The sequence below is a fragment of the Podarcis melisellensis genome (assembly GCF_964234715.1).
Source record: "Podarcis melisellensis genome assembly, chromosome: 1".
In the NCBI taxonomy this organism is placed as follows: Eukaryota; Metazoa; Chordata; class Lepidosauria; order Squamata; family Lacertidae; genus Podarcis; species Podarcis melisellensis.
Genome location: NC_138528.1, coordinates 50,688,370 through 50,697,576, shown reverse-complemented (window position 1 = coordinate 50,697,576; position 9,207 = coordinate 50,688,370). Strand labels below are relative to the sequence as shown.

At 46.8% G+C, this 9,207-nt stretch overlaps 1 protein-coding gene across 2 annotated transcripts in view; it reads left to right on the top strand.

Annotated features, from left to right (window-relative positions):
- Positions 1 to 3,125: 3,125 nt before the first annotated feature.
- The window catches only part of MAPK8IP1 (mitogen-activated protein kinase 8 interacting protein 1), a 90,364-nt gene continuing 84,282 nt past the window's right edge, over positions 3,126 to 9,207 (top strand). The window contains exon 1 of one of the 2 annotated variants that reach the window (XR_014166922.1): positions 3,126 to 3,420. The gene's annotated coding sequence lies outside the window, so the exon portion shown is untranslated. The remainder of the gene's footprint in view (positions 3,421 to 9,207) is intronic. The other variant, XR_014166923.1, reaches the window with a different exon arrangement.

Genomic DNA, 9,207 nt, shown 5'->3' with positions numbered 1-9,207 from the left:
TGGGAAGGGGTTCTCATTAGTGTTTTTAACCCAAGGGTGGGATTGTCACTGTCTTGGACATCTTGCAGGCAATGGAAATGTGCCCTTTTGTTACTGGCAAAGCTCAAGTCGAAGCTGTTAAAAGAGGATGATTGCAGGAAGAGGACATGCTATTACAGTATTGCTATTGCTATCGCTATTGCTCTTGGCCTTGCCAGAAGACAGCATTTATAGGAGGCCTCCGCTGAGCAAACACTCATTTATGGTGAATAATAAAGTTTCTACTGTATGTAAACCCACAGAGCCACTGAGAGCACGAAGAAATGTGGAGCCAAGAAAGGAAGACAGCAAGAAGGGTACAGTTGGAAGTGCAAGCAGTGTTGATCCAAGACTTAATCCTGATCAAACCCACCATGTGGCAGCAGATGAGGTGGCCGCCTTCCAACCGTTCTCTGGAATTCCTTCACAACCCTCCATTAATCATTCCCATCCTCCTAAGTCTGATCATGGCAATGCTCGCTTGTGTTGCTCGCCTGGGCTGCCTTCTCTAAATATGATGGTGTCGTTGAAAAAGGCTCTTGACCAAGTGAGCAGGCAGAGTGGCAACCAGCCCAGCTCACATACTCTGGCAGGCACCGTGCACATTACGTTTGCTGCTCTGCGCATGGGATGGGTGTAGGTGCCACTGCTGCTGTGTTGCACCATTTGTCAGAGAGGGAACTAGGAGCCGCCCAGCAGACTGATGAGCAAGTGGCAGCAAGGTATTAAAGGACAGAGCCCTGTGCCCCCTAAGCTAGTCTGTGTCAGTGGGTTAGTGTTCAAGTGAGGCTCAGCTGCTGGTGGACTTCTGTGAATGGAGAGTGGGTGACAGCCTGTCCTTTGCTTCTAGTAGCAAAATGGCTCTTGGTGCAGCTATGTATATCACCTGGATGTATCTCATGCATGATGTTGTGTTCCTTGACATCAGGAATAAGGCTGGCAATTTTTGGAGTGGGAGCTGGAAGAGATCCTGCACCTTTAAGAAGGATGGGACAATCTGGCGGGTGATTACCTCACTACAGCTTGTTGTGCAGCAGTTAAAGGTCCCACCCTACATTAGGAAGGGAATCCCTTTAGTTCCCATAGCTCAGACACTGCCTTGAATAGAACTCCTTTGCAATGACTCCTTGTTTTGCTGGAAGGAGAAGGTGCTACTCCCTGTTTTAAATGAGCCCGTATCACCATAGGAACAGATTACAGGTTACCAAACCAAAGGCTTAGGTAACCTATAACTCTGCTGGCAAATCACTGAAAGCCACTGGGTCCAGCCTCCAATCCTGAGGCAGGATCTTCCTTGGATTAGTTCCTGCATGGACAAGCACACATAACTCACACATGTGCCAAATCATCCAGGTGTTCACTAAACTAGTTTTCCTAACTTTTTAGACTGTCACTGCTTTTACTGTTTTTAAAAGCAGCTGGATGGACAGATATCAATAGACAATAATGTTTCTCTCCATGCTGTGAAAAACTTCACCAGCTGATTCTGCACACAGAGTTCCTGTTGAAGTCACAAGAGCAAGCCAAGCAATTTGTTTTTGCTTTTTTTCCCTCTGGTCAGTCAGCAACCCAACATAAAGTAAATGGCTCCACTTGCCTTAATTAAGCACATTAAGCTACTGGGGAAGACGAAAGCCAAACTCTTTTGAAAGACACTACAAAGTTTAAAGGCTTAAAATTGCAACCTAACAGTGTCAGCCTACACATGTATATTCAAGAAATAAGATGTGTTGATTTAAACGAGACTTATTCCCAGTGAAGTAGATTTAGGATGGCAATCACAACAAACACATGTCAGACCAAAAGGAGGGTATTTTTATATTTTTGTATTCACCATTAATATTTAGTTTGAAGTAAATTTCACTGGGATCAACTCCCCCAAAAGTGTATACGACAGGAAGACAGCCTTGCTGTTAATGTGAAAAACGCCCTTAATATTCCAATCTAATTATAAGCAAGTTTATCTGGAAGTAAAAAAATATATATTTGTTTCATTAACTTTCAAAGAATTATGCATAGATCTCGGATATAACTATTTTCTTATGCCTTTCCTAGATACTGTTCTCCCCCCGCCCCCAGCTCTGCACCCTTCCCTGTCCACATAAGGTGCTGCACTGATCACAGGAGTGCTACAGGATGTTATGATGACCTTATAACCAGCGTTTAAAGTTTGCATAAATGCACGGACAGACCTGCTGCAGGCAACGAGCCAATGCTAATAGCTGGGAACATAACCTCCATGTGTCAACAGTGTGCCTTTGAAGACCAGATGCCGGAGACAAACAGCAGTTAGACTGCTTTGCTTGTGTGCCTTTCCCCAGTTTTAGACTGTACACATGCAGACAGCGTTAGGCGTGCCTGCTTTAAACACACCTCAAAACAGAAAGGAACTGAAGGGAGAAATGAATCAGCGAGGCACTTTTGTGGGTTGCCTCATTTGCGAAAAACACGCCGGTCTGTTGTTGAATCATATAACTTTAGAGTTGGAAGGTACCCCAGGGGTCATCTAGTCCAACCCCCTGCAATGGCTAACAGGGGGCTCGAATCCACGACCCTGAGATTAAGCGTCTTATGCTCTACCGACTGAACTATCCCGTAGGATGGATATTAATTCTGTGTCCGGGGCACGTTTCCACACACATAACCGGCCCGATTTTCAACCTATAGCTGTCAACCTTCCCTTTTTTGCGGGAAATTCCCTTATTCCAGCGCCGTTTCCCGCTGCTATCCCGGATTGTTAGATATCCCGTAGAGTAGACTGTCCCCGGCACAGGTGAGGCTGCTGATCCTTTATTTTCAAATCTGAAAGTTGACAGTTATGTTTCAACCAGCGCTTCAGCTCGAAAGGCACGTAGGGTTCGGGATCTTGGAGGGGCTGCCCCACCTGCCTGCCCCGCCTGCCCTTTGGTAAGGTTCTCCCTTGTGCGGCGCGGCCTCCGCCCCCGGCAGCTACACGCCGCAGAAACGTGCCGCGCCGCATCCCTGGAACGTGTAGGGGGGGCCTGGCCATGTTATGTAGCACGGGCGACCAATGGGCTTCGCGGGGCGGAGCTTCTGCGCGCGAGCTCCGGGCGGGAGGGGCCGCGCCAAGTGTGGCGGTTGGGAGCCGGGCGGGGCACAGAGCGCCTGACAGACCCGGGCGGCGGTTGTGCTTCTTCTGGCGGCTGCGTTGCTTGACGGAATGGCGACTGCTTTCCCAATGGGCCCGGGCTCTCGGACCTCGGGCGGCCGCGACGCCCGCACCACCGGCCGCTGCTCCGTGCACTGGTTCCGCCGCGGCTTGCGGCTCCACGACAACCCCGCGCTGCAGGCGGCCATCCGGGAGGGTGGCCCCGTGCGCTGCATCTACATCTTGGACCCCTGGTTCGCGGCCTCCTCGGCTGTGGGCATCAACCGCTGGCGGTGAGCGAGTGAGGGGCGGGGGAGGCATCGCGAGTGGGCGCGCGGGGCGGGGGAGTTGGGGATGGAGAATTGGCGCGAGCTGGGGCGCGAGGACGTAGGAGGGGAGGGGGAGGCTGCCTCTCACCCCCGTGCCCGACGCGGAGGGTGTTGGCAGACGTGCCATGGGGGGTGCAAAGTTTTGAGAAACAGGAGAGCGGGCTCAAGAAAAGGTGAAGCTCCGTCCGTCAGTGGCCTAAAATAGAGTGGTACCTCAGGTTAAGTACTTAATTCGTTCCGGAGGTCCGTACTCAGCCTGAAACTGTTCTTAACCTGAAGCACCACTTTAGCTAATGGGGCCTCCCACTGCCGCCGCGCCGCCGGAGCACGATTTCTGTTCTCATCCTGAAGCAAAGTTCTTAACCTGAAGCACTATTTCTGGGTCAGCGGAGTCTGTAACCTGAAGCGTATGTAACCTGAGGTACCACTGTAAAACGCCCCAGACTTAGCTGGACTACAAGGCCCCCCTGCAGGTTAACTCGGTCGCCTTACTGACGTGGAGCCCGTGGGAGTAATTGATAACTTGAGCGGCGCGAGAACTGCGCGGCAGGGCGCAGAGAATCGATAGGGGGCGCCGTGTGGGGGGGGGGGGTTTAAGCCCAGTGGGGACGAGGCTTGAGCTTGGGACTTCCAGACGCAGCTCTCTTCGGCTGCGGGTTCGGCTCCGGCCTGCTGGTGTTAGGAGCCGCGTAGGAGGCTCGCAGCGATTCCTGGGCGAAGCCTTGCGCGCGGAGTGTGTCGCTGCAGGCGGGCGCGTGAAAGACGTCAGAAAAATCGGAGGAAGGGAAGAAGGAGCAGAAAATGAGGGGAAACCAGCTTATGAAACAAAAGGAGTGTCAGCGCTGCATCTGTTTTCATGCGTCTGTTACGTGTGTGTGTTGGGGGGGGGGAGACGTGGGTGGCTCAGTGGTTTAGATTGGGCCTGCCAGTAGGAAGGTCGGCGGTTCGAATCCCGTTGCTCTGTCCCTGCTCCTACCAGCCTAGCAATTCGAAAGCACGCCAGTGCGAGTAGATGTTGCAACAGAAGCGGGTTAATCATGCTGGCCACATGACCCGGAGAGCTGTCTGTTGACAAACTTCGGCTCCCTCAGCCTGAAAGCAAGACGAGTGCTGCAACCCCCTAGTTGCCTTTGAACTTAACCATGGGGGCGGGGAGTGTTGTTGTAAAGATGACATCACAAGTACAGTATCCAATAGGATTTTCTGGTGTTTACACTTTGGATTTATTGCATCATGTTCTTTTCTGGATTTCAACAAGTAAATTGGAGCATCCAAAGATTCTGTTCTTTTGCCATAGAGTACAGTGGTACCTCGGGTTACATACACTTCAGGTTACAGACTCCGCTAACCCAGAAATAGTACCTCGGGTTAAGAACTTTGCTTCAGGATGAGAACAGAGATTTATGGTGGCAGCGCAGTGGCAGTAGGAGGCCCCATTAGCTAAACTGGTGCTTCAGGTTAAGAACAGTTTCAGGTTAAGAACGGACCTCCAGAACTTAACCCAAGGTACCATTGTATTCTGTTTATTTCCAAAGGTAATATGCCTTGTGTCTGTTAAGGAAGGCCACGTATGGCCTCACTGCCCAAAGACTGTAGTCAGGTTATTGGAGCATGCTTGAAAATAAGCTCACAAAAGTTACTTGCAGGTTAAAAAAAATTACTAGCCATTTTGTGGGATTGGCAGCAGGGAGCTGCATTGCTGTGTTGGGGCTGGGGAAGAGGGCTTTCCTTGTCCAGCAGCATGCTTTGTTTTTGTCCAGGACATGGATGAAGGACAAAGCACTCTTGTCCTCTGCCAGCCCACTCACCTGCATGGAATTCAAACCACTCATCTGCATGGAATTTCTAGTTGCCTGTAGCTACTAGGCTAGTGCCTAAATACAGTATAAGGCTGTTATTGAATGAATACTATTTCACTGATGCTGCCTAAAGAGAAGCCCGCCCCCCCTCCCCCCACAATTATGGAAACCAACTAAGGGAAGCACCTTACTTGCCCCTTCGATTGCCACTACCCTAAGGACAAGGATGTCTCTCCTACCCACAACTGAATCATATCTGGCATCCTTTCTGACTGCCTAAATACATCAAAAGACGTTTGGAGCAATATTTAAGCAACCATGGAGGCTATTAATCTTTTTATAACATATGACAGCAACAAAACAAGTTGAAACTAGGGGTGGGATTTGCCTAATGATACCCTTTAACAGAAACCCTGTCTTGTGCAAGGACTTCCCCTTGAGCTCCAGGGCACCCCCCCCCCAGCATCCTCCAAAATTGGATCAGAGGGTAAAGAGAACACCCAGAACAGGGGAAAGGGGAGGTTGTTTTATTTGGCAGGCTGAAATGCTTGCAGGGGTGGGAAGTTTGTAATAGTACAACAATGAATCCCACCCTTGATACTTTTATTTTGCTTGTGCTTTTAAGGGAAAGCAAATATTATCATCTAAAAATGCCTTTTCACTGTACTAGCTGCTATGTTGCATGGCTTTGTTTAAATTTCTTTTAATCTTGAAAACAGGGAGCTTGTTAGGGTCGCAATACACAAAATACTTCTCTGGAATAAATGGAGCATAAACTAATTCTCTCCATACGTGCTGTAAGTTCAGTAGGCCATACCCATGTAAAATAATTTAGGCTGTTTGTAATTTGAGAGTAGTTTTGTGAGTAATTCCTATGTTACGTTTGTGTCCCCCTCTGTACTTCTAACAGAATAATACACTTTGAAAACCACCACTTAGCTGTGAATATGTTCACCCTCTACAAAAATATGGAAAAAATGAGATTGCTGGAGCAGCTGTAAAAGGGAGTAAATCTGTTGTTGGCAGCTGGCATAGCTGCTGGAATGATGCTGTCATTTTAGGATAGGCTGCACCTTGTCTAATAAGACATTCTTGTTCTACTAGTTTGGAAATACCTGCAGTGTATACTTAATGTAGTTTCAACATACAGAATACTAGGTGAAGAAGCTGGGAAAGCCCTGTTATGGCATGCTTAGTTTGGCTCAGGATTATTCTATGTTTAAGTCAGAGAAATACCTTGTGAGACTTGAGATGTAATTTGGCTGCTTTAAGAAAGTTCACTTGGGGCAGAAGAATATCACTTGCAACAGATACATAGCTAACATTTTGGACATACTCTTTTACATGTACATCATTAATATAGTAAGAGGCTTAACTGTCTTCCAGAGTTTTTTACATAGTTTTTGAAGGTAAAAATTACACCCTGGCACGGTTTTTCCTCCAGATTTATTTTTTAACTAACAGCGAAAGGAACCTGAAGCCTTTGGAGTGCAGTGCAAGTTCCCGCTGCGCTCCAAAGGCTTCAGGTTCCTTTTGCTAAAGCTGGGAGAGGAAGACTCTCCCGACTTCAGCAGAGAGAGAGAGAGCTGCGCAGCGCCCCTTCAGCGAAGCGGGAGGAGAAATGGAAGGGGCTCCGTTTCTCCTGCCGCCTCGCTGAAAGGGCGCTGAGCAGAGAGTGGGAGATTTTTTTTTTCTTGTTCTCCCCCTCTAAAACAAGGTGCGTCCTATGGTCGGGTGCGTCCTATGGAGCGAAAAATACAGTATACACTGTGCTGCAAAATAAATTTTAAAACTCTCTAAGAAGATTAAATAATATAAAATAGTCATAGGAAAATACCCATAAACTTAAAAACAAGTATACATAATAAAATATAGCTAAAATCAAGTCACAATAAATGTATGTAATAAAAATACATGTTTTCATTTGATTGCGTGAGCAGAACTTTAGCAGCCATTAAGAAAGGTGCAATGAATGGGCCTTCCTAATATTAAAAGTTCCAGAGAGCAGGTTCTTCACACTAAAGGATAGATTCCTCAAATGGCAAAATGAGTATTATGTGGTACTTATAAAAGCACTAGTTCCGTAGATTAAAATGGTCAAGCGATTGGGCAAGGTGATCCTTCAAGTAAACTGATCCCAAGTTTTTGACGACTTTACAACCTAACACCTTGAATTTGGCCCAGTAACAAATGGGAAGCTAGTGCAGGTCTCACTCCTGTTAGCAATTTGGTTCAGCATTTTGTGCTAACTGCAGGTTTTGGACGAACCAGAGGGGAAGCCAGTGCCTGGACTATTGTAGTAAAACTGTCTTTATCCAGGAAGGACTGTGGCTTATGTATGAGTCGAAGCTGATAAAAGGTGCTCCTAGTTACTGGGGCCACCTCCAATGACAAAGCTGGATTCATAAGCCATCCCAAAATGCATACTTGCTCCTTCAGGTGGATGTAAACTGACCAATTTCTTGGATGCAGGAACCATTCACTCACCGTGTCCTAGTCTTGTCAGGATTCAAGCTCAGTTAATTTCCTTCATTCCTCTCACCACTCTATCCAGGCATTGTGTTATCCAGAGCCCTCATGGCCTCTTCTGATTCACATGTTACAACGAAATAGTGTGTAATCAGCATACTAATGCCCCAAATTTCCTGGTGTCTGTTCCCAACATTGGGGATAAAATAATGCCCTGCGGCACCCCCATAGCATAACTGCCAGAGGGTCAGAAAGCACTCTCCCAATGCTACTCACTGAATTGTGCCACATAGGAAAGACTGGAGCCACTGCAACACAGTTCCCCCAATTCCTATCCCATTAAGCCAGGCCAAGGGGATACCATGGTTGACAATAAGCAGGAGTAAGGTTGTAATCCCCTTGTCCCACTGTCAACACTGGCCATCCTTGAATGCAACCAAGGGCAGCTTTGTCCCATGGCCAGGTCTGAGCCCAGATTGGAATAGGTGTAGATTTCATCCAAGAATGCCTGCAGTTGCCTTGCCATAACCATCTCTACTTTCCAGAATGGAGAATATTTGTAGTTGATCCAAAACATCAGCTTCAAGGAGTGGCCATACCACCACCTTTTCCAATGTGTATGCAACAACTGGTTACACAGTTAATTCTTACTCGTGGTTCAGATGCAGTCATGCTAGCTTGGGACAGGGAACAAGAAGACGTATGGTCTGGTGTAGCCCTGCAAGCAGCTTGTCAACACCATGATTATTTTTTATTTATTGAATGTGTATACTGCCTTTCATCCAAAGATCATAGGGCAGTTCACACAAAAAATACAAAATAAGAACGTAAAATACACAATAAAACAAAATCAAACCAATAACCCGCCTACAAACACGATGCCCTGTGAGGAGACACTCTGTCCTAACTAGCACTGTCATTTTTAGAGGCAGCCCCACAAAATCTAGCTCTTGCCAAGATAATCTGCAGTTTATTTTTATCCTCAAAGTGCACACCCAGTTGATCACAACAAGGTCCTTAAGACTGGTATTGGTTTGGGGACATTTTACTACTCTAATAGCCATTGGAATGTAGGTTGATAGAAAATAATATTTTGGTTAAGATTTTTATAGGCCTGGGTTAATGTTAATAGCTTTATCAATGCTTCAAGCAGCAATCGTGGATCTGCCTGACCTTGCTTCTGCACGTCTGTGAGGCAGAAAATCAATTAAGCATAATATACAGTTAAAACACCTTCCCAAGATCTTGCTTTTGGCATAATGTTATGTATTCTAGCATTTACAAGACCAGCTACCACCTGGGCTGCTGCCTTCTACTTTATTTAAATGTTTTACAATTTTATTTTAAGCTAAGAGGTGCATCTTTCAACCTTTTAATTGCATGTGTTTACCTAGGATTAAAGTCTGCTGAAATTCTTCTATGTCTTTTAGCCCTATGTGCATGTACACACCATTGTTTTCTTCTATGATCTGATTGTTTTACG